General features: G+C 34.2%; 1 pseudogene; it reads right to left on the bottom strand.

Annotated features, from left to right (window-relative positions):
• On the bottom strand, positions 1–25,443 carry LOC124081355 (RNA-splicing ligase RtcB homolog; annotated as a pseudogene).

The following is a 25,443-nucleotide window of genomic DNA, read 5'->3' as shown; positions in this document are numbered from 1 at the left end:
TCAGAGGTCTAGTTTCCACCCTTCGATAATAATAATCAGTCTTAGTTTAATGGCTTATTTCTGATTCCAGAACCACGGTGGGTGTTCACCAGTTCAGTAACATTCTTATAGGACTCCCGAGACTCTTCCATAACCAGCTTGGGTGAAGCAGCCTGAGTTGTAATCCTCATATCTGCCAACTTGTCTAAGACATTCTGGAAATCTAAATTATGCTGAGAGTTTGCTTGGAACCATGCACAGCTTGCTCCATGACAGGATGTCCCATCTCAGTCATGCCCTATTCAGCCCCAGTAAGAACATAAGTACTATAGGTTTCCATGGTGCTACCCAGTGAACTGTGGCTGTCCAGTGAGTGGGCTGTCAACGGGTGGGGGGATGCAGAGAGAAAACATGGGTTGATCCTTTCACAGCCTCCATTCCTTTCTGTCCACCACATTCTGCTGTACTTTGGCAATATTGTGAGAAACCTCAGAGATCACATACAGGTCCAAGCTATCAGGGGTTATGTTCAAGACCTTGGTGAAACCCTAATGGGATAAGAAGGTCATAGAAGAGCAGTAGACCCACACATGCTCTCAGCTGTTGTCATTCCACTTAGCTGGTCCTCAACCTCTGTAGAAGCAATTTGAGCACAAGCCAAATGATGGTCATTGACTATAATCTTATCTCTCTTTATGGCCTTTTCCATAGTTATCAGTGCATCGATAGATACTTGATGGCCCAACACTCTTCTTCCACTGGAGACCATCACATACCTGTCCCTTTTGCTGGTTGCCCATTTTTTAGCAACATACTCATTGAAAAATCTCATCCACAACAAGGATTTTTTTTGTTTGTTGTTTTTAGTTATACATGACAGTAGAATGTATTTTGACATATCATACATACAAGGAGTATAACTTCCCATTTTTGTGGTTGTACATGATGTGGAGTTACACTGGTCGTGTATTCACATATGAACACAGGAAAGTTATGTTTAATCCATTTGACTGTCCTTTTCATTCTCATCCTCTCCTTCCCCCTGTCCAATCTGGTGAATTTCCATTCCTCCCTCCCTCCACATACTGTGAGTCAGCATCTGCATATCAGAAAGAACATTCAGCCTTTGAGTTTTAGAACTGGCTAATTTAACTTAGCATGATAGTCTTCGATTCCATGCATCTACTGGCAAATGCCAAAATTTCATTCTTCTTTATGGCTGAGTAATATTCCATTGTGTGTCTGTACCACATTTTCTTTATCCATTCACCTAGTTTTGTTCCATAGCTTCTCTATTGTAAATTTAGCTGCTTTAAATATTGATGTGGCTGCATCATTATAGTATGACAATTTTAACTCCTTTGGATAGATACCAAGGAGTGGGATAACTGAGTCAAATTGTGATTCCATTCTAAGTTATCTGAGGAATCTCCATTCTGCTTTCCAGAGTGGTTGTACCAATTTGCAGTCCCATTAGCAATGTATGGGTGTATTTTTTTCCCCACAACCTCACCAACATTTATTGTTTCTTGTATTTTTGATAATTGCCATTCTGACTGGAGTGAGATGAAATCTCAGTATAGTTTTTTTTTTTTTTTAAGAGAGAGAAGAGAGAGAGAATTTTTTAACATTTATTTTTCAATTTTCGGTGGATACAACATCTTTATTTTATTTTTATGTGGTGCTGAGGATCGAACCAGCGCCCCACACATGCCAGGCGACCGTGTTACCGCTTGAGCCACATCCCCAGCCCATCAGTATAGTTTTAATTTGCATTTCTCTAATTGCTAGTGATGTTGAATATTTTTTCATATATTTATTGACTGATGTATGTATTCTTCTGTGAAGTGTCTGTTCAGTTTTTTGTTTTGTTTTTGTTTATGTTTTTTGTTTGTTTTTGCCCATTTATTCATTGGGTTATTTGTTTTTCCATCCATCCTTTCTTTCTTTCTTTCTTTTTCTGTTAAGTTATTTATATATCCTAGAGATTAATGCTCTATCTGAGGTGCAGCTAGCAAGGATTTTTCTCCCATTCTGTAAGTTCTCTCTTCACATTCTTGATTTTTTCCTTAATTGTAAAGAAGCTTTTTAGTTTGATACCATTTCATTTATTGACCCTTGATTTTACTTCTGGTGCTTTAGGAGTCTTGTTGAGAAAGTTGGTTCCTAAGCCAACATGATTTTGATTTGGGCCTTCTTTTTCTTCTAGTAGGCTCAGGGTCTCTGGTCTAATGCCTAGGTCCTTGATCCACTTTGAGTTGAGTTCTGTGCAGGGTGAGATAAAGGGTATGAGTTCATTTTGTTACATATGGATTTCCAATTTTCCCAGCACCATTTTCCAAAGTGGGTTCCTGCATAATTGTTTCCTGATCCCAGGGTCCCCAACTGAGGAAAGACTCTTTTTTGGCCCATCAGCTTGCAGCATGCTTCCAAACTACTCACAGTGCTCCTTACCTTGAGCCCAGGCATAGACTTCTCTTAGGGACCAATCCACACCCATCTCCAAGGCTTCCTCCAATTCTTTGGCGTTCATTGGAATCACAGCTTTAGATCCCATTCCAATAGTAGCCTGGTGAGTTGCTACTTCACGGGCTGGACTTCACTTTCCTCTAATTTGGTTCTTGGAAGTAGATACCATAGTTGATGTCAACTCCAACACCAACTGAGGATACAACTACTTCAGGGTCATTCGTGTAAAAGGTATGACTTCTGATCCCAATAGCAAATCCATAGCCTCAGTAGACATCAGGGAGCCTAATATATCAACGAACAATCTCAGGCAAGGGCCGCATGTTGCCATTCTGTTTCATGATTGGAAGAAATCACCGCCACCACCACCTCCACAGTCATGCCTTAATTCCTCAAACAGTAATTACTTCAGAGCATCATTCACACAGAAAACCCTTTAACCTGCATGTTGAGCACAAAGCCCTTCTTGGTCCTCTAGCAGGTTTTATTGATTTTATTTAGAACTGTACCTCATCAGTCAGGGAAATTCCAAGCCTGACTCTAAAGAGTTTACTATTTATTTTAGGGACAACATGATATATTTTTCTCCCTAACTTTAATCATCTAAGTGTTCATATTCAAATTTAATTTACTGTCATTGAGTGTTTTTTAAATGTGTAATTTCAATCTATGTTTTACCTGTTATAAAATATTCACTTTAAAATGATTAATAATATAATTAGATTAACAGTTACCATTTTAAAAATCGATTAGTACCATGGACCTTTAGTCTTGTTTATTACTATATTTTAAACATATTTATATATAAAATTATTTTTATTTTTAATTTGTCAGAATTAAAAAGAAAAAGATTAGAAACCACTGACCAAGAAAATTTAGTGGAAGAAATAATAATTGAACAGAAGTTATATGCCAAAAGTATTATTAGATTTTTCTGTGATAGATTATTTATAATTTTTAATATATCTTTATTAAATTAAATGCATTTTAATTGACACATAAAACAAAAATTGTATGTATCAATGTGATATAATGTCATGTATTAATATAGGTATGCATTGCATAATTCTTGAATCAGGTTAAATATATCTCTTCAAATATTTATCAAATATTTCTTCATGCTGAAAACTTCAAAATCCTCTCTATTGGCATTTGAGATGTATCATATATCATTGTTTCTATAGTCACTCTACTGTGCAATAGCACAGCAGTGTCTTGCTCCTATTTATGTGTAACTTAGTACCCTTTAATCACCTGTACTCCCCTACCCCTCTTCTGTCCAGGCTTTCTTAACCAGCATTCTACTCTTAGCTTTTATGAGAACAACTTTTATAGATTCCATGTATGCTTGAGATAATGCAACGTTTGTCTTTCTGTGGCTGCTTATTTCACTTAACATAAATATCTAAAATTCCATCCATGTTTTCCCAAGTGCTAAGATTTAATTTTTTATGGCTGAATATTATTCCTTTGCATAATATACCACATTTTCATTATCCATTCATCCTTTGGAAACTTGAATTATTTACATCTCTTAGCATTGTGAACAGTACAGCAGTAAACATGGGAATTTAGATATTTCTTTGCCACACTGATTTCATTTCCTTTACACATATACTAAGGAGTGAGATGGATATCACATGATAGTTGCTGAGAGCCATAGCTAAGTAAGAATGACGGATGGCAATTTACTTCTCAGCCTACCCCATGTTGCTTAGAGGGAGGACTCTCCATTGTGGAAATGGGCTTGCCTTGGACCCAGGTCATTTGCAGTGACATTGCATGAAAGGTGACCTTGCTCAAGGACCAGGGCGGATCTGGGTTTAGGGCAGATCAGGGTTTAGGGCGGTTCCAGGTTTAAGGTGTATCCTGCTGGGAATAGGGCTTATCCTGCTGCCTCAGGCGCCCGCCCACTCCTTGAGTTCTCGAGGGATTCAGAGAGTATTTTGGGATGAAGAGCAGAGTGCTGGTGGATTTTCCCCAGAACATGCTTGTAGAGTGCCGGTGTGAGTTCGGGAATAAAGAATTGCTGTTTGAATCTACAAGGCTGTGAGTGGCGCATGATTTTGTGCCCAGCCAGACTGCGGCAGATAGTTCTATTTTTTAATTTTACAATTTTGAGGAACTTCCAGAATGTTTTCCATAGCGGCTGCACTACTTTTTACTCTCAGCTAGACTGCAATAGTTTCCTTTTTAACAAATCTTCACCAGTACTTGTTGTGTTTTCTATGTATGATAATAACCAATCTTAGGAGGTAAGGTGCTAGCTACCTCATTGTGGTTTTGACTTGGATTCCCTGATGATGTTCAGCATTATGCATATATACTTTGGGGATTTGTACATCATCTTTTGAGAATCGTCCATTGAAATTCATTGCTCATTTATTCATTGAGTCATTTGATTTATTTGCTATTAAATTTTTGGAGTTCCTTATATATTTGAGATGTCAATCCCTCATCAGGTGTTTAGTTTGCAAATATTTACCCTTATTCTGTAGGTTGTCTTTAAACTCTGATGATGGATCCCCTTACTGTGCAAAGGCTTTTTATTTGACATAATCCTAGTTACACATTTTGCCTTTGATTTCTTTGCATTTGAAATCTTGCAAAAATAATATCCTTGCCCATTCCAAAGTCCTAAAGCATTTCTGTTTTCTCATGGTGGTTTTATTGATTTAGGTTTTATATTTGAGTCTTTATTTTGAGTTGATGTTTGTAAATCATAAAAGATAAGGGTCTAGTGTCATTCTTATGCATGTGGATACACAAGTTTCCAAGCACTGTTTATGAAAATGTTATTCTCTCTTCAAATCTTGTTCCTCAAGTTCAAGAACTAGTTGGCAGTAGATGTGTGGGTTTACTACTAAGCTCTGTATTCTGTTTCATTTTCTCTTTTGATGCCAATATTATTCTGTTTTGATTACTATAGCTTCGTACTTTTATTTTGAAGTCTGGTAGTGTATTTTCTCCTGCTTTACTCATTTTGCTTAAGATTTAATTTTTACCTTTTTTTCTAATTATGCAGCTTTTAGGATTCCTTTTCCTCATTCTATATAGAATATCATTGTCACTTTAACAAGCAGAAGAGTGAATTTATAGATCACTTGGAGTAGTATAGGTATTTTAATAATATCAATTCTTTCAATTCATGAACAAGGATTTTTTTTCTAGTTTTTGTGTGCTCTTTGATTTCTTTCTTCAATGTTTTATAGTTTCCATTTTAGAGATCTTTCACCTATTTGGTTAAATTTATTCTTATATTTTGTTCTGTTCACTAGCTATTTAAAATAAGATCACCTTCTAAATTTCTGTTTTAGATCATTTGCTTTGGACATGTAGCAACACTACTGATTTTTGCATGTTATTTTTGTATTCTAAAACTTTGCTAAATTTGCTTATTAATTATAATAATATTTTGGCAGGGTATTTGGAATTGTCTATACATTGCCATTTGAAAACAGTGACAATTTGACTTCCTCTTTTCAAATTCTGATGTTCTCTCTTCTTCTTGCTCCATGACTCTGGCTAGGATTATGGATTTTCATTGAGTATTTTATACAATTTCAATTTATGTCCTTTCTTAGCTTACTAATCATGCTTTTAAAATTTGTAATGGGTGAACTAATGTTGATAACATACATTTTAAAGTAATATCAGTATGTATTCAAATAACACTACATTGCTTTGTATGTATCATAGTAATACTACAACAGAGTACTGAATCTATGGATGAATGAATCCATTACAGGTATTCTGTCAAAAGATTTTTTTCTTATTTATATAAAGTTTGGTTTATTTTTAAAGTTTCCATTACTCTCCTTATACCACCCATCTCTTTTTGTGAGTTATACATAAATTATTTGGAGCTATTATTAACATAACCATTGGTTATTTTAAAAATTTCTATTTTTTTTTCAAATTGTATGTTTTCTGTGAGTCTGTTACTGTTCTGATGGGGAGCATAGCTCTATACCATTTTCTCCCTTGATTTATGATATCTTTCTAATTTCTTGTTGAAAACTGGACATCAATAGTAATTGAAATAAATTATCCTTATGTGTGAGAATTTAAGCTCATTTGGCTATCAGTTGGTCTGTTCCCTATAGCTATGGGTTTCAAGGCTTCAAATTCCTCTACTGTTCTTGTTTTTGTCCCACCTCGTCTTCAGCTTCTATACATATACCTCTTTGGAACTCACTTCAACATGCACCTTTTATATTAAAGGTGTTTACACAATAATGTACTGTTATGATATTAGAACCCAGCTCATATAACAGCAAGGAATGGGAAACTAAGTATATTCTGTAATCTTCCAACTAAACACTATTTTGTAGTAAGTCTGTGCTTGGTACTTTAATTTTCAATGCTGTTTCTAGGGTTTTTAGGGCAGAGAAATAAGTCTGTATGATATTACAATGGTGGATAAGCATCATTATAAATTTTTCCAAACCCATAGAACATAGAAGACCAGAGATAAACACTAATGTAAACTGTGGACTTTGGCAATAATAATTTATTGATATAGGTTTATTTACAAATATATGTCTCTGATATAAGATATTAATAGTGGAAGAGATTGTGCAACACGTATGTGGAAACTGCTCTCTATTCATTTTGCCATGAATTTAAAAATTCTCTAGAAGTAAAATAGTTTAAATATTCTAAAAGAATTTTTCTGCTGGGTGTGGTAACACACGCCTGTAATCCCAGTGACTCAGGAGGCAGAGGCAGGAGAATCACAAGTTCAAAGTCAACCCCAGCAACTTAGTAAGACTTTGTCTCAAAACCTTAAAATGACAGAGGATGTGGCTGAATGGGTGAGAGTCCCAGTGTTCAATCCCTGGTACCTAAAATACAAAGTTTTTCTTCAATATTATAGTTAATTTATTATTTTTCTTCTCCCCCTCTCACTAATTCCTGCATTCTGCAGATTGCCACATTTCCAACATGTTTTGAAGTCCTCATTCTTGTCCATTATTTTTCCCATTTTGTAAATTTTGAAGGCTATAGGGGGGTTAATGCAAGGAATTCTCTTCCCCTCAACTGTGACAAAGCTCTGCAGTCTTGTCTGGTAACACGCAGGTCTTTGCTATGGAGAATCATTTGGTTGTATTCACAGTGATCACTCCTCCCCTCTTCCTGCCAGAGCTATGATGAGCTTTTCTCTAGATCTTTACCATGATACCTGTGGTAATCAGATTTGCATCACTTTCACCAAAATACTTGACAAGAATAACTTAGAGAAGGGAAAGTTTATTTTGGTGTTCAGTTGTAGGGTTTTAGTCCATGATTGGCTGAGTCCATTGCTCTTGGCCAAAGGTAAAGTAGAATGTCATGGTGGAAGGGCATGGCAGAGGAAAATAGCTCAGGACATAATGGCTGGGGCAGAGAGGAGAGGGGGTGGTAAGTGAACATGGGTAAAACAAAATCTTTCAGGTCATACCCCAGTGACCTACCCCCTCCAGCCATGCCCCATCTACATACAGTTATCACCTAGTCATTCAAACTAGGAGGGACTGATTAGGTTCCAGTTCTCACAGTCCAGTCATTTCACCTCCAAACATTCTTGCATTAACAGCTTTTGGGGGAACCTCATATTCAAATCATGACAGACCCTAATGTGTTTCTTGAAAGAAAATGATATAGTATATTGTTTTCTCTAAGTCTGTGGTATTTAGGAGTTTTGTATTCTGACACATATCCCTTCAACCTCAAAGAACTTGTAAAAATTGCCATTTAAATCTTTCTACCTGTCTACAGCTCCAGAGGCATTTGTTTCATTGAAGACTAGCTCAGTTTTGACTCTTTCAGGAAAGCATTGGGCTGGCAATCTCAGTTTCCTGAAAGGTCAAAGAAAATTGAATTTTGGTTGTTCCATCTTTCCTTATTGTAAATCTAGAAGTGATGCCTTATAAACTCTTGAGATGTTGCATTTAAAATTGTAAATTTCCAGTGCTGGGGTTGTAGCTCAGTGGTAGAGTGCTCTTCTGTCATGTGTGAGGTACTAGGTTCGATTCTAAGCACCACACAAAAATAAATAAATAAAATGAAGGCACTGTGTCCATCTACAATTTTTAAGTTTTTTAAAAATTATTAATCTTCAAAGGCAGGGGTTGTGGCTCAGAGGTAGAACTCTTGCCTCACACATGTAAGGCCCTGGGTTCAATCTTCAGCACCACATAAAAATAAATAAAAAAATAAAATGTATGAAAAATATCTATACTCTTTAAAAAATTATAAATCTTCACTTCTATAGAGTAAATATAATCATCTGAGAACAAGCACCTTTTAAAAACTTGATTGTTTAATCTCCTTCATCTCTCCACTCTTAATTCGTCTCTGCACTGGCACAAGGTAAATATGCAGAAATTGTTTTCTGAATATTGGTTGAGTGAATGAATAAATGATTGAGTGACAAATATCAACATGTTTATGGTTAAAAAAAAGGATGGCTTAACAAATACTAATTCACTAAAACTTCAAACTTAAGACTCTTTTCTCTGAGCTTAGATCATCAGATTACTACATGACAGTTTACTAAACCATCTTCTAACAGGAAGTAAGGGGAAAATAGCTAAATTAAAGACTGACTTTTTTGTTTCACAAAATATTTAATGCAAAATTATTTTAAGTTGCTCACCCAATGACTACTTTTGTTTCAGTTACTTTGACAACTTTTTCTCAAGTTGAACATGTCCTTCCAAGCAATGTGACAGCCCACTATCCAAATCAGATGCCCACCAAGAAAGAGAAGGGGTGAAACATGGCTGCATGTAGAAGAATCTAATTTACATAGAAGCTCACTACTTCTATAATTATAGTTTAATTACATTCTTTTCATTATCCCTTTAGGTCATTGACTCATTTTGGAGATGTGTGTGTGTGTGTATGTGTGTGTGTGTGTTTAAACCTGAATACAAAGACATAAATTCAATATGATATGTCCACCTATATCCTCCTGTGTTGACTAAACAGCAGTTATCAAGAATGATCAGTTATTCTGTAATATTTAGATCCTGGAATTCCTTTGCCATGCTTCCTCAAACAAAGCAAGAATTCTTTCATCCTTAGGGCTTTTATTTCCTGTTTCACCTATACAGAAAGTACTCCCTATATGTAAACATGGCTCACTTCTTCACTTACTACTTAATTATCAGCTTGTAAGAAAGGACATCCCCAATCACTTAGAGATGTTAGTACCACATTGACACAACATCACTGATGTACATTAGTATTTCCTTAAACATTGTCATACTTTTTCACTATCATGTCATCATCATCTGACAAACTGTATCTTCATTTGTGCAGGTGCACAACATGACTAACCCTGTGCCTTCCTCCACTAAAATACATACCCTGAAGAAAAGTCTTCATAATGTTTCACATTGATATATATCAGCATTTAACACCTATATGTTGACTGAAAATAAAGGAAACCTATGAATAAATTATGTAAAGCTTAATTGCCATCCTGTTTACAAAACCAGTAAAAGATAAGTGATGCTTTGATGAATATGTTCTTCCTGAGCTAGAGTAATGAGAAAGAAAAAGATTTCACTTTGGATGAAAAGTGAGTTTCCCTTTGTGGTAGCATTTCTTGGGACATTTTTGTAAATAAAAGGCATATTCCACTTAGTAATCCTTAATTGTGTGTATGTGTTTACAGAGACTGCTGTGTCTGAACAGATTTTCTATGACAGTTGTTATTAAAGAAAACCAAAGGACCTTTTTCTATTTGTGTCTCATTTATAAATAAAGTAGTTAACTCACATATCATAAACTATGTTTACCAATTCTGGTTTAATAAGGTTTACAAAAATACATGCATACCAAATTTGCATGTGATTTTTGAAAATACGAAGTAGTTTTTGCAAATATTCTTTGATGAGGGTTTCTTTAGTATAACTGACCCACGAGTTCCAAACAAGTTGAAGAGCAATGCATTATCTTAGCAATGTATTATCCTTTCACTTTTTAAATTATCAAATTTTCTTTCTTCAATGTGGTTTTATAACATTTCTAAAATTGTCTTCAAATTCTGTATTTGTTGTTAGAACTTTTATTCTAACAGAGTACACACATTAATTCATGTGTGTATGTTTGAATACAATGTACATTTCCATGAATTCTGATTTAAATCCCAGAAATTCTGGCTGCTGCACTTGAATTTAGATGAATTAAAGTAAAAAAAAGAAAAAAAAATACAAACACTATATGTATGATTTTTTTAAGTAAAAATGTTCTACATATATGAACAAATGCCTTTTAAATTATTTCATACTTATGCTTGTTGTGACTGTTTAAATTATATTTTTCTAATCCACACAAATCAGTTTTTTGCACTGCCATAGTAATACATATACTATGAATATTGTCCATCCTGAGGAATAAGTGTAAAGGGAACAACTAGCTTTGGTTTTTATAACACAATTTCCCCTTTTTTGTATCCACCAATAAAGTGACCTTTAAGGTAACCTATATACTCTAATAGGAGAAAACAAAAAGTCTTAAGGCAAAGGTGACAACATAGTCAAATAACTAGTATTTGGAGCTTGAACCTAGTCTTTGGACAAGTTTTAACATTCCTCTGGGCTCCAATAGTAACATATGTCATGACAGTTACAAGGCAGGTATCCAAAGAATGTTTACTTCAGTGATAACAGAAAAAAGGAGAGCAAGTCAGTGTCAGAGATCAGAAAAAAACTTGTAGCCAAAACGTAAATAATTCAGTTAGTACTCCTTACCAAAGATTCTAATTTTCAACACTGTTGTCCTTGACCTAGAGAGCATGTAGCTAAAAATGTATGAAAAGCTTTGCTCTAATGCCGACCAGAGTAGAATAATGCCTCTAAAGTAATTTCAAAGAGAAAAGAAGAAAACAATAAACACAGTGGTGGGCAGATTGGACACTGTGGGAATATACACTCAGAGGAAAGCCTTCTATCCAAATGAAGAGAAATGAGGGACCAGCACTGCAGACAGGTTTGTCCTGGTGCAGCCAGATCTGTTTTGACTCAGCTTATTTTCCCCATCACTGAGAAGGGGCAGCTGTGTCATCAATCATAGTCAGATCATTTTTTCTCTGTTAAATAGACAACTTGTCAGGTAGGTAACTAAATGTATGTTATGCTCCAACAATGTCACTTAGGAACAGATTCAACACCCTGAGCGTGACTTTCACAATACAACATTTCATTACTAAGACGGTAGCAGTCCCAAATAAAGCTCCTAGGGCAATTTCCCAACAGCCCGTTCAGTAAAGTCAACGTCAGTTGAACTTTAGCAGAATGGAAAAATGCTACTTCAACAAAAAGTCAACCTGATTGAAATAGTTTCCATAGGAGTTTATTTATTCACACAGAATGTTTATGAGAGGGAGCATCATGTTGTTTGAAGAATTAAAATTAAATTCATATTTTAAACCTTAGAATAAGACACCAAATGAGAAAATCATACCTTAAACCAAATGGATTTTCTAGTTTGAACTGAATACAAATTGTGCCATGGTAGCAATGTGAATCCAGGAAAAGGTTTTCATTAAAGTGGATTTTGCTGCATGTAGATGTCTTGAGAAATAGTAATGTGATTTTATCACCAATTTTAGGAGTGGAACATCTTCAACATCATTGTCCTTATTGAGGAAGTTCAAAATTTCCTCAAATCTGCTTTCTTAAATGAATGGACACTGTCCTATAGCTCTTACCTGTACTTTATAGTTTCTAGAAGCAGTAAATATTTCAAGAATATCTTGATCTCTATAGGAAAAAAAAATAACACTGTGGTATTGAATATTTCATGAAAATATATTGGTCTGTTAGGAAGATCCTATGCAAGGAGTTTAAAAATCTGCAAAAGAAACTGCATGATGTAGTTAAGGCATCCACCAACTTTGCAAAAGTGATGGATTAACAGTCCTACCACCTCAGTTAATTAAATAATAATAATGACCTAAGATATTCAGTAAGCAGGTGCTCCATCAACTGGTACAGCAAAACGAGTCTGACAGTGTTATTCAAATTTGTCATCCAAGCACCTAAGCAGAAAATTTGATTCTAACGTGGATATGGCTGATCTGTAGATCACCTCTTCTCTCTCTTTCATTCTGCCTCTCTCTTTAACTCTTTGTTACTAGAAAGAATCAAAGACACAGATTCATAGATAAGAATGTAATTAACACATTTTCTCTGTCAGAATGATGATATTCTGTCTGGATATTTTTCTATGTTTACCAATCCATCATCTATTTGTCTGTTAAATAGCATGAGCTTTCTTTCATCACTTAATTTGTAGAGGATTTTGCCATCCAATGTTTCAATTAAAACTTTCCATAGCACTATTTTGGCTTCTATTTATTGGACTTAATTCAATTAGTCATAGTTTTTAAAAATATGTTCTGTGATCTGAATGTTTATGTGACTCAAAATTTAAGTCTTGAAATCGTCATCCCAAAGGTGATATGAGTAGGTGGCATCTTTGGGAAATGATTAGGACATTCGAGCAGAAACCTCATGAATGGAATTAGAGCCCTTTTAAATGAGGATTGAGGGAACTTCTCCCATCCTTCAAGCAAGGACACAAAGACATCACATTCATGAGGAAGTCAGTTGTCACCCAACACTGAATCTGCCAGCACCTCGATCCTGGTCTTTCTGATTGGGAACTTTGAGAAATACATATTTTTTATTCATGAGACATCCTGTTTATGATGTTTTGTTATAGCAGCATGATCAGATTAAGAGTTAGTCTAAGTAAAATTGTCATCTAAAAAACATTTTTAATTATTATAATCAATACATGTGTTCACTAAATTGGAATACTTAAGTTTTCATTATTATATCAAGTTATTTAATTAATAATAATTAAAGGTAAGTCATTAGCCTCTTAGTGACTTGTCAGTCAATGATGAACCATATATAGTGACAGTATTTTCATAAAATTACATCAACTCTTGATATCATGGCCATCATAGTTTGTGAAAGTATTTTTTATGATGTTCACAGGACAAAATCAACTAAGGTCACATTTCTCAGAACACATCCCATCCTCAAATGATATGTGACTGTGTATATTGAATCTCTTGCTCCCCTGTCCCCTGCCCCCACCCTGTGCTGAGGATCTAAATCAGGCCTCAGGTATGCTTGATAAGTTCTCTAATACTGTGATATATCCCAGCCCTATATATTGAATTTCCACTGCAAAAAAAATATCATGACACTGGAAGAAAACAAAATTAATTATCAACTTAATATATGGATATCCTGATGTTCATAACCCATCTGTGAAGAAAAAATTACAAATATTAACAAGAACAGTATCAAATAAATTTGTAATGCAGACTCTTTCAATAACCATCAAAACCTCTATTCTCTCCCTGAATTTCTGTAGGAAACCTGCCCATTGCCTAAGATAACAAATGCTATTTAGTATGTACATAAAGCTTTCTACACACTTGACTTTCTTTAACTGTATCTTGGGTTTATTTTCCATTCTGATTTTCATTTTTAAAGAGATGAGTTGAAGCACTTTCAGTTCCTGCAAAATAGTATGGCTTTCAAAGTGCCCTTGACTTTAAACATCCATCTGTGTATCCTTCTTTCTCATTCTGATATTAGCTTCTTTGCAGGGATTCAGTTTTCCTGACTCCCCCAGGCAAAGCTAAAGACTCCTTCTGTGTGGTTTTCCTGCCTCTTTCACATACTTTCTACATTATAATATTATAGAGTCATTTGCATCTCCAGCCAGTAGAGTGGAAATGTCTTGCTGGCAAAGATGATGTCTATTCTGTCACTGCTCTTTTATTAACATCACAACTCATACCTAATACACCTTTAATAAATATTTGTTACTGCAAAACAATTATGGTTTAGTATAATGACAAATGAAAGAGGAAATTACAATTGTTCTATATTTCAGTAATAAACTGAAGTATGAAACAACACAAGGCAAAGTTAGTAATGCAGAGAGCTGGTACTGTGGAAATCTAAATTGGTCATTTCCAAGAGTTTATGCAGCAGCATTATCTTAGTGCTGCTATCATTATGCCACCCCTACTGCTCAATATGATTTAGCATAAGAGAGGACCTTTTTCTTTACAAGGGTTCTCATTTTATGCAAGCTCAGAATACTGATGGATAAAATTCTCATATCAATTTATTTCTTTGTTTTGAGAAATATAATTATTTTGACACACCAGAAAACTAGAGCAGTATGATTTACATATACTTGGGAAGTCAAAAACTGCAGGAAGTCAAATAATAAGCAAAGGTGGCTTGGTGAGTATAGGATCATTGCAGTATTTGAGTCCTGAATTGTGTCTTGCTATTAGTGCTATGCTCATCTCCATGATGGAACTGTAAATGCCAATGGGAGTGTAATACCCAAACATTGGCTGGGACTGCCTCTGACTAGTGCTAAGCTTTGAGAGTCAGTGTGGAAGTTTGTCTGTAAGCATCCATGCATGGTCAACCTTTCTTCTAATGACCCACTCTTTCTTTAATAAAGATCAATCAGATTGCAATTAAGTATAATTTACCTAGTAAAGTTCTTAATAGAACATGCTCCACTTTTTCTCTCAAGGGATACTAGGCTTGGGAGTTCAAAACTTGCCTTGACTTTGTGTTTTTGCATTTAATCAAACATCATTTCTACACAACAAGACTTTATTAAAAGTAACATAAAAACCAAGTAGCCAAAGACATGTATGGATACTCTGTACCCATATACTTAAATTGTAACATTATCTCTTGGATGTTTCCTCCCATAGATATTGGTAGCTCATAGACTAATGGAACAGAATCAATAATTTGGGAATAAATGCATGTATATACAGTCAACTGATCTTTGATAATGATGCCAAGACTATACAATAGGAAAACAATTTTCTCACTAATAAATGGTATCAGAAAAACTGAATATTCATAAAAAAGAGAAACAATCACATCCCTACCTTACATCATACACAAAGTCAATTCAAAGTGAACTAACGACTTAAACATAAGCCCTGTAACTGTAAAATTTCTAGAGGAGTAGATTCTTATTATTGTCACTGGCATTTTTTTCTTGAATATGGTGCTTAAAGCATAGGCTACAAAAGTAAACAGAGTCTATCAAACTAAAAAGCTTCTGTATAGCAGAGAAAAAAAAATCAATAAACAAAAAGAGAAAAAATATTCCAAATCATATACCTAGTAGGGTATTAATTTAAAAAATATATAAGAACTCTCATAGCTCAATAGCAAACTCAATAAACAAAAAGAAACAATAAAAAATGGCCAGTGGACTTGAGCAGACATTTCTCAAAAAAAAAAAAAAAAAAAAATATATATATATATATATATATATATATATATATATATATAGAGAGAGAGAGAGAGAGAGAGAGAGAGAGAGAGAGAGAACAGGTATGTGAAAAAAAATGCTCAACACCATTGATTATTAGGGAAGTGCCAATTAAAACTACTCTATGCTATCTCCTCATACCTGTTAGATGATTATTACAAAAAAAGCAAAAGACCCGTGTTGTTGAGAATGTAGAGAAGGTAGAGCCCTGTAGACTGTTGGTAGAAATGTATAATGATACAGCCACTATTGAAAACATGATGGAGGTCTGATAAAAATTAAAAATGAACTAGCAAATAATTCCCACTTCTGTGAGTAGGTCCATGAGAATTGAAACCAGGATCTCGAGAAGAAATCATTACTGTCATGTTAATTGTGGTATTACCACCATAGCCAAGGTATGGAAAGAACCTAAATTTCCAAAGACAGATGAGTGGTTAAAGAAAATATGGTATATGTATTCCATGAGAATGTGTAATGGAACATTATTAATTAAGCCTTTGAAAAGAAGGAATTTATGCTATTTTTGACAACACAAATGAGCCTGGAAAACATTATCCTATGTGAAATAAGCTGGTCAAAGAAGTACAAACACTGTATGATTGCACATCATAAGAGGTTTATCATGTATGAACATTCAAATGGAAACTTGCTTCTTCATATTTTCTTAATACCCAGCTATTACTTTGTAAATGACCTTACACCCTGTAATATATGCATTTTGAAAAACCAGGAGAAAAATAATACTACATGCTAAATGAAATATGAAAGACAGAGAAACAGAGGTTTGAAGGAGGGGGGATTCTTATGCACTATGTAGGAGTAAAGAAGACTATTATTCAAAAGAACTATAGCTTTGAAAACTACTTGATTTGTTCAGCTTCCAAACATAAATTTATAATAATTTCTCTGAAAGAAGTAAAAAAATATTCACTTATTACTGATATTAAAATTCATATTTAAAAATGCTCTCTGATAATTGAAATGACATCTATATGATCTAAACAATTCATTAATATAATCTTAAATAGTAGACACATTTTTGCCATCTTTTTGATTAGCAATTATTTTCCATGCAAGAATGGTCAGAGCATAATTTCATACCTCTCACTTTCTATTACTGCTCCTTGATTTCCTGTTTAAAAAATGTAATTTAGTTTACAAAAACTTGAGTGAAAAAGTAGAAATACTTCAGCGTAACTAGTATCTAGGGCAAATCTTCAATAAAAGACAGTATTTACAATCCATATTTGCATTCAGAGAAAAACTTGACCTGACCCAAAAAGCAGGAATTTAGCATCTTTCTTTAATAGTCACACAAAGACCCTCTATCATAACCTTCTTCTTCCTGTGATGTTAAAAATATAATGACATTCAGAAGAACAATCTTTGTAACATTTGAATTATCACTGAAATTCTAGGCTTATAATGTGGTTCAAATGAGGTTTTGAAAAAGGTAAGTAAAAATAAACAATTTGCAAATATGTTTAACACCCAAAAAATAACGGGACAAGTTTTTGCTCTCAGACTGCTTATTCCTTATTATATATCTCCAACTTTTCATATATGATTTCACATTCTATTAATATTTTTTCCTTAATGGACATTTTAAAATGAAAACTTTTAAAACTCACCCAAGTCCTTAACTCTGATTACACTCATATAGTAAATATATTTTGAAAATATTTTAGTTATAAATGAATGTTTTCAGAATTCTAATGTTTTACTTGAATTAATAAAAATACACTATATTTTTAATTTGTTTTATTTTTGTGAGAAATTTAAACACTTATAAAGATTCTACCCTATTAGCAAATTTTAAGTGTGCAATAAAAGACTGTTGACAATAGGTACAATATTACAGAGAAGATCTCTAAAACTTGCTCATCTTACTTAATGGAAACTTTATGCCATTGAAGAGTAATTCTCTAATTCACAATTCCCACAGCCTCAGGCAAAGAGCATTTCATTCTTTGATTCACTTAATTTGACTATTTTAGATCCTTTATATAAATAGAATCATGCACTATTTGTCTTACTGTGACTGACTTGTTTTGTCCTTAAGTGTCATCCATCTTTTCATATATTGCAAGATATCCATATTTAAGGTTAAATAGTATTCCATTGAATTTTCATACTACTGTATCTTCATTCGTTAATTGACATTGAGATTGTTTCTACACTGTGTTTATTGTAACTAGTTTGCTACAAATTATATGATAGTATTAATATATCTTGCTCTTTGCCAAAAGAAGGATTTATGGGTCATGTAGTATTTCTGTTTTTAATTTTTTGAGAAATGTCCATATTGTTGTTCCATAAGAAATGCTCCATTTTACTTTCTTATTAACAATGTGTAAGAGTTTTCATTTCTCCTCATCCTCTTTGACACTTGTATTCTTTTGTATTTTTTTTCAATAATAGCCTGTCTTAAAGCCATTGGGTGATATTTAATTGTGGTTTTGATTTTCATTCCCTCAATAGTTAGTGATGTTGAGCATTTCTCACACATATTGGCCATTTCTGTGTCTTCTTTGGAGAAATGTCTATTCAACTTTGTAGCCTGTTTTTCCTATTGAGTTGAAAGAGTCCCTTGTCTATTTCAGAGTGTAATCAAAAGAGTGTGGTAGTGGCATAGAGTCATGTTGAACAATGGAATAAAAAGAAGAGTCAAAAAATAAATCCATGCATCTGTGGTCCTGATCTTTGACAAGCACCACCAATACACAGTGGAATAAGGTGTCTCATGAGTAAATCACTGCTGGGAAAACTGGATATCCACATGCAAAAGGCTGAAATTGGACCCTAACCATACACTATGCACAAAATTAAAGATAAAATGGAGTAAGATTTAAACACAAGATTTGGAATTGTAAAGCTACAAATGAAAATACAGGGACAGAATTTATTGCAATAACCTTGGTAGGTGCTATTTGGGATATGATATTAAAAGTACATAGAAGTAGGGGCTGGGGATGTGGCTCAAATGGTAGCGCACTTGCCTGGCATGTGCGGGGTGCTGGGTTCGATCCTCAGAACCACATAAAAATAAAATAAAGATGTTGTGTCCACCTAAAACTAAAAAATAAATATTAAATCTCTCTCTCTCTCTCTCTCTCTCTCTCTCTCTCTCTCTCTCTCTCTCTCAAAAAAGTACATAGAAGTAAAACAAAAATAGAGACATAGCATTCCATCAAACAAACTAAAAACTTCTGCACTGGAAAAGAACAATCAGTAGAGTAAAAATGCAACCTGTGAAAGGGGAGAAAATATTTGCAACCCATCCATATACTAACCCTATTCACGATTTCAAATTACCCTTTGCTACACAAAGGCTTTCAAAGAGTTGAGGTTTTCACACAATAAGATACCCCACTATAGCTTTTGGTTTAGCTGTCACTACCAACCACTGAAAAGGCATGTATCCCAGTACTAAACCTACAAAATGGTTCAAAGCACCCTGAAGCCTGCAGTAGAGAGCACAAGGCCACCCTTCCAAAAGCAAACACCGCCATTTGAAGAAGGAGGCTCCCTAAGTATTTTTTTTCAGTTTCTTTTCATAAATTTTAGATTACTCCTTCTCAAAGGATCATTAAGGTTTGTTTGTCAATTGTTCAAACTTATGTTCAGAAAAGCTGCTACACACAAAAAAATCTTTCTAAGTGTAAGATGTTGTACTTAACAGATGGGATAAGCACTTTACAAATAATTCTCAAGTATACGGCACTTAACAGACATTTCACAAAAATAAAATGCTGCATTTTGATCAGAACATACCCTAATCAAGCCATTTTTTGAATATTTATATTGAAAAAACTGGCATATACATTTTGAAGGAATATCACTTTATTTTACATAAATTTTTATTTCAATGTTAATGAAAAATTATTTTTCATGTTAAAACTATGATAAGCAGAGTGATACATTTGATAATTTTAGGTGTTGGTGTTCTCAAAGGTTATTTTTTACTTTTCTATTTATGTTAATAAATGAAGAACTCTAGATAAGAGATTCAAGTATATTGTGATACTGGCAGATTCCAATTGCATGCGTCTTTAAGGTCTGTCTTTAAGAATTTCTACAGTTGTTATTCCTCATTGCATTTTATTAAGGATTGTTGCTGGCTTTTAATACTTCCTTTAACGTTTCAATGATATTTATATGATATGCACATTGGACAACAATCAAAATGTGCCAACATTATATTTATTCATTAATATAAACTAAAATGTGCTTTACTTTTTAAAAGTCTTTACAACAAGATTCCTGTTAAACATCATATGTGTTTTCTCATTTCCAAGCACAACAATGTTACTACAGTAATATGAAAACCATTGAAGGAATTCAACAGGCCACTAGAAAATAGTGATAATGACAAAAAGTATAATTGACCACTTATCCATTTATGAACAATAATAAGTAACACTGAGCTTTATCTTCAAGACATTGCCTACTATTTCTCTAAACACCTAGCTGTTCTTTGTTAATAATTTTATGGGTAAAACATACCAGTTTAGAGATCATATATAGAGCTGTGGAGATGAAGAAGTTATATAAACAGACAACTAATTTCCCAAGTCAGAGCTCTGAGCTTCTGAGACAAAAATGGTAAATAATTTCCAAGAATCTAAACACCCTCCTCTCTTTATGCCTCATCCATACTTCTTTCTGGGGCTCTATTTCTTCTATTTTTTTTCTATAAAATAACCTCTCCTCTTTATTTCTCAAGAGAGAATACAGTTATTCTAAATGAATGCTTTCCACATTATAATCCATTATGTAGACAAACTCAATCTTTCACACTAACCACATACATCCAGGGGGACTGTCTGTCCTATTATTATGGCTGTACTTCTGAGACAACAAAATATAGTTTGTGAAAAGCCATACTGAATTGATAAAATTAATGACAGCCCATCACTGTTCAATTGTTAATAATACGTTGTTAGGACTAAATGTTTAAAATGTTGGTTATATTTGTAAAAACAGACTAGAATGATAATAAATATGATAGCTTCTAAACCTTTTGGTTTTTATTAAGGAATAATCTACATATAATAAAAAGCAATGACTTTCAGTGTTTGTTTTGAGGATACTCATATATCCACAATCCAAGGAAAGATATATAACATTTCCACCCAGAAAGATTTTTAATTCTGCCCTTTCCAGTCATTTTTCTCTAGTAAAGCATTTCTTGCTTCTATTTCATAGATTTCCCCAGTCTTATGCGCCATATAAATGGATACACAATATATAGTTCTGTGCCTGGTTTCTTTTATTCAACATGGTATTTTTAAGATTCATTCCTGTTGTTTTATTTATGAATATTTCATTTATTTTCTTGCTGAGTAATATTCCACTACATGAATGTTAGACCAATTGTTTATCCATGTACTTTGAGGGAACATGTGTGTTGTTCCCAGGATTTATCCATTATGAAAAATCTGCCATAGACTTTCTTTTGTAATTCTTTTTGTGAGCACAGGTTTTCATCACAATTGGAACAACTGCATGATTCTACAGCAGTCTATAAGCAATAAGTAGAAGAGGGAGAATTTTCCATATCAATATAAGAAGGCTCTTGGGAATCAACTAGTTTTAAAATATCTCATTGTACAATTATCTTTATATCCCTTAAAAGATTCAAATAGAAGCTGAAAGGTATCTGAAGCATTGAGAGGCATTTTTGCATTTGTGGAAATTAGGATAGTTACCTTTGTTGTATTCTTTCAACTGCAATATTCTAAAATGAAGGGATTATGTTATAGTACATTTAGCACATTTACATGGTGTCATAAAACAGGTAATTTCTCTAATGCAAATCATATGTTTTATGCGCAGGTAAATTGAGACATAAAAGTAGTTAAAGAATGTAAGTCAAATGCTAACCATACTGAGAGAAATTTTTTACTTCCATCATTGTGTTTGGGGAAAAGAGAGTGATTGATATGTACAAATTAATTTATAAAAGGTTTTTCATAGAGAATGCATTTTTCCATGTTCAAATGGATTTTCCCATAAGAAAAATATGTTTTTGAATATTAATAGATACTCCATATCAGAAAATAATGCAGTCTAATTTTTGTAGATTGCCAAGAATGTAATCTTGAGAATACATTTTATGAGGTTCACATTATCAGTATACATGCAATTTCTCAGGGCATATTTTGCCTGTAGCTTCTAGTGTGCATATATACCAAGTTCTTATCTTGTGTTTCACAATAAGGAAAGAATAAAAGATGTTCCCAAAATGACCCTATGAACCACAGAAGTAAAAATTGAATCTATGAAGGGGCTGAACTGTAATTTACTAAACTCAAAGTTTTTATTTTTTCCTCACAGCACCAAATTCTTAAGAGTGTTATTTAACAAAGTGACTTTGGTCTGTGTGACTGTCCTTTCAAAATGTTCTGGTAATGTGGCTTAGCAGTAGGGCTTTTGCCACTGACTCTAACTACAGCAAAGAACTCTAAAAAGTGCAATTGTTCCGAGAGAGTCCTCTGTGGGAAGCAGAAGTGAACAATGTGTTGAAATGTAAATTTTCTTCAGATTCTTACAAATCCTGCTCTACAGGGATTTCACTTTTCAAAGGAATCTTCTATATTTACTACTTTACTTGTTAAATTGTAACTCCCTGGGCCAAGATTTGTCAAATGATGAGAACTGTCACCACAGGGCTAATTCAGCATGCGTCCACCCTTGTTACATGGTACCCCTTTCAACCTAACACTAAGAGTGTATCTTGAAATTGGTGTGAAAAAAATCTGTAAAAATGCAACTTTCAAAACATTGTTTCATGTCTTTTTATCTTAATAAATTAACCAGTGCCATTTGTAAGAAAGAGAAACCAAGTATATATTCCATTATATCCCTTTCTTCTTTGCCTCCTCAGCCCAAGCCAATGTATTTGTAAAGATAAGTTAAAATAAACCTGTGAAGCAATTTTGAATTTGCAAATAATTTAAAAGAAAAATTATTTAAAAGAATCCTAACCTGTGCTCATTCTTTATTCAATGATGGGGCAAAAGTAATGTATAGAATGGTACTAAGGATTTGTAAGAGCCTGAGAGAATTTTTTTTTCTGAGTATCAAACTGTAAACAATTTTATATTCTGCTGGTTATATCCACTATATATTAAGTATGCTCATTGAAGTTTAGATTAGTGGGTTTCTAAATGTATTTTTCAGAACCTTGAAGTCTGCATCGAATTGCATGAGAAAACTCTAGTGGATCAGAGAAATAATTCTCTGCCCATCCAATACAATCCCCTCCTATCAGCCAGAACATGTGGTTGATCTGCTTTCAGAGGTCTCAGTTCATAGATGAATGACTCCATAACTCTGGGCCCAAAAACATCATGATGGAAGAGGATGGTGACGGAAAACAGTTCAGAATATGGCAGGGGGGAAGCAGAGAGAACTCTGTTCACCAATGACAAAGGTACACTTAAAGGCACCATCCCGGTGGCTCACCTCCTCCAGTCAATGCTGCCTGCCTTCAGTTACCATCAGATAATCCATACCATTGGATTAATGCACTGATTGGGTTACACCTCACATTATCTAACCATTTCACCTCTGAGCCTTCTTGTATTGCCTCATCTGGGGGATATCACATGTCTGAACCAGAACACTAACCACCCTCATAAAACTAGGAAGGTCTCCAGTTATAAGGAAGTTATAAGGAAAAATATCCATATCTGTACTAATATCTCTGTTTCTGTATCTGACTATAAATTTAGTTTAGATTTAGCTTATTAATTACAGTGCAATCATTCTTCTGTGTGTGTGTATGTGTGTATGTGTTTTCCAGAGATTGAACTCAGGGGTACTCGACCACTGAGCCACATCCCCAGCCCTATTTTGTGTTTTTGTTTAGAGACAGGGTCTCACTGAGTTGCTTGGCATTTTGATTTTGCTCAGGATGGCTTTGAACTCACAATCCTTCTGTCTCAGTCTCCCAAGCTGCTGGGATTACAGGTGTGCACCACCATGCCTGGCTCATTCATTTTTTTACTGCAATACAGAAGCTTCTATAGATATCTATAATAGGTATCTGCTGTGCAAGGTAAAAGAAATCATGAAGTGTTTTGAGAAGCCAAAGTAATCTGATTCATGAGCTAAAGATACCATTTTGGCCTCTGTGCTATAAATAGAATGTAGGATGTCAGTTGGACATACATAGAAAACTATCTCACTAGGTTAGGCAGGAATGACAGTGGTTTGAAAGTGTATTAGTTTTGAGAGTGCTGAACAGTAGTAAGGTGATTCATATATTTTGCAGGAGAAATTGACTAGATTTCCAAAAGACTTAATATGGTATGTGACAGCATTGAGGACAATGATAGGTAAAATTACATAGCAGGTATTTTGGACACAGAACAGAACATGTACGTACAATAGTTATGAGGTGGAAGGGTTTGTAACAGAATGCAGACTTCTCAGTAGATGATGATGACATTACCAAGATTGTAGAAATGTGGGAATGGAGAGGTTTTATTGTTTGCTTGTTTGTTTTGTGATGTTGGGATCTAACCCAGGGCCATGTGCATGAAAGGCAAACATTCTACCAGGAGCCAAATCTCTAGCCTGAGAAAACAACTTTAAATGGGGAAGTTTGTTTATAATAAAATCTTTACCTACACAGCTTAATTGTTAGGTCTAGCAAGTTAGCATCAGTTAGTTATTCTACATTAACTGAATGGCTTTAAAATTCCACATGCTAAAAAATTACTATGCCTAGGTAGAAGTCAGATCATGGTAGCTAGGCTTAGGTTAGGTGGACTCAATATGTACATGTGGGTTGTTTTGTGGTACACGTTGAAACCAGCATCTTGCCTTGAGTACAGGAGAGTCTCAGAGTAGCAAGGAAACAAATAATAAAAGCTATAGGCAGACTACAAGGCAATAGACATTTTTTAACATAACTGCATAAATTCTTAACCTAGGTAATTAAAATATATGAAACTATTTTTAATAAAAATAGCATTACTTAAAGTTTATATGTTTAATATTAAAGAGTACCTTCCTTGTTTAAAATACAGCTTTTGGGAAATAAACTAAGTAAAAATTACATTATATGAAATCCCCAGAAGACTGAAAAGATTTTATGTTATATTCTTATCCTTATCCCCTGGCCATATTTAATTAAGATATATCTTGCATCTGTCTTAAGTAAGTTGCACATTCACAGCGTGCATGTGCACACACGCGCGCACACACACACACACTCAGTTGCAAAAACTTCATATCCCCTGAAATTCAAAACGTGGAGCATATTATCAGACTTGCTAAAATATATAATTTTCAAAAATGAAAGCTTTGGAATTACGACCACTTCTTCAAAGGTGGAGAAAAATTTCTATCGTATGTTAGTAGAAGAGCAATTAAGTTCCAATGTTTACCTCTTCAATACCTCCCCCCTATTGATTCCAATCTAAAAGGTGTGACATAAATCACTATTTGTTTAGTTTATAATTTTCAGGGTAGTAGTGCAGGCTGAACTCAGCTGGACTTCAGGCAGCACTTACCCATGTTATAGCTGGTTTTGACACAGGGCTCCCCCATGTGTGTGATAAGCTTTTGGAGGTGGGACAGGCAGCTCTGCAACTCCAAGTAGGCTGCCTGTTTGCTGAGAGCCTGGACCTTTTCCTCCAT

The sequence above is a fragment of the Marmota monax genome, unplaced genomic scaffold (genome assembly GCF_021218885.2).
Source record: "Marmota monax isolate L192 unplaced genomic scaffold, Marmota_monax_Labrador192_F-V1.1 WCK01_AAM20220418_F8-fsc00202, whole genome shotgun sequence".
Classification (NCBI taxonomy): domain Eukaryota; kingdom Metazoa; phylum Chordata; class Mammalia; order Rodentia; family Sciuridae; genus Marmota; species Marmota monax.
This window is presented reverse-complemented; position numbering and strand designations above follow the sequence as displayed.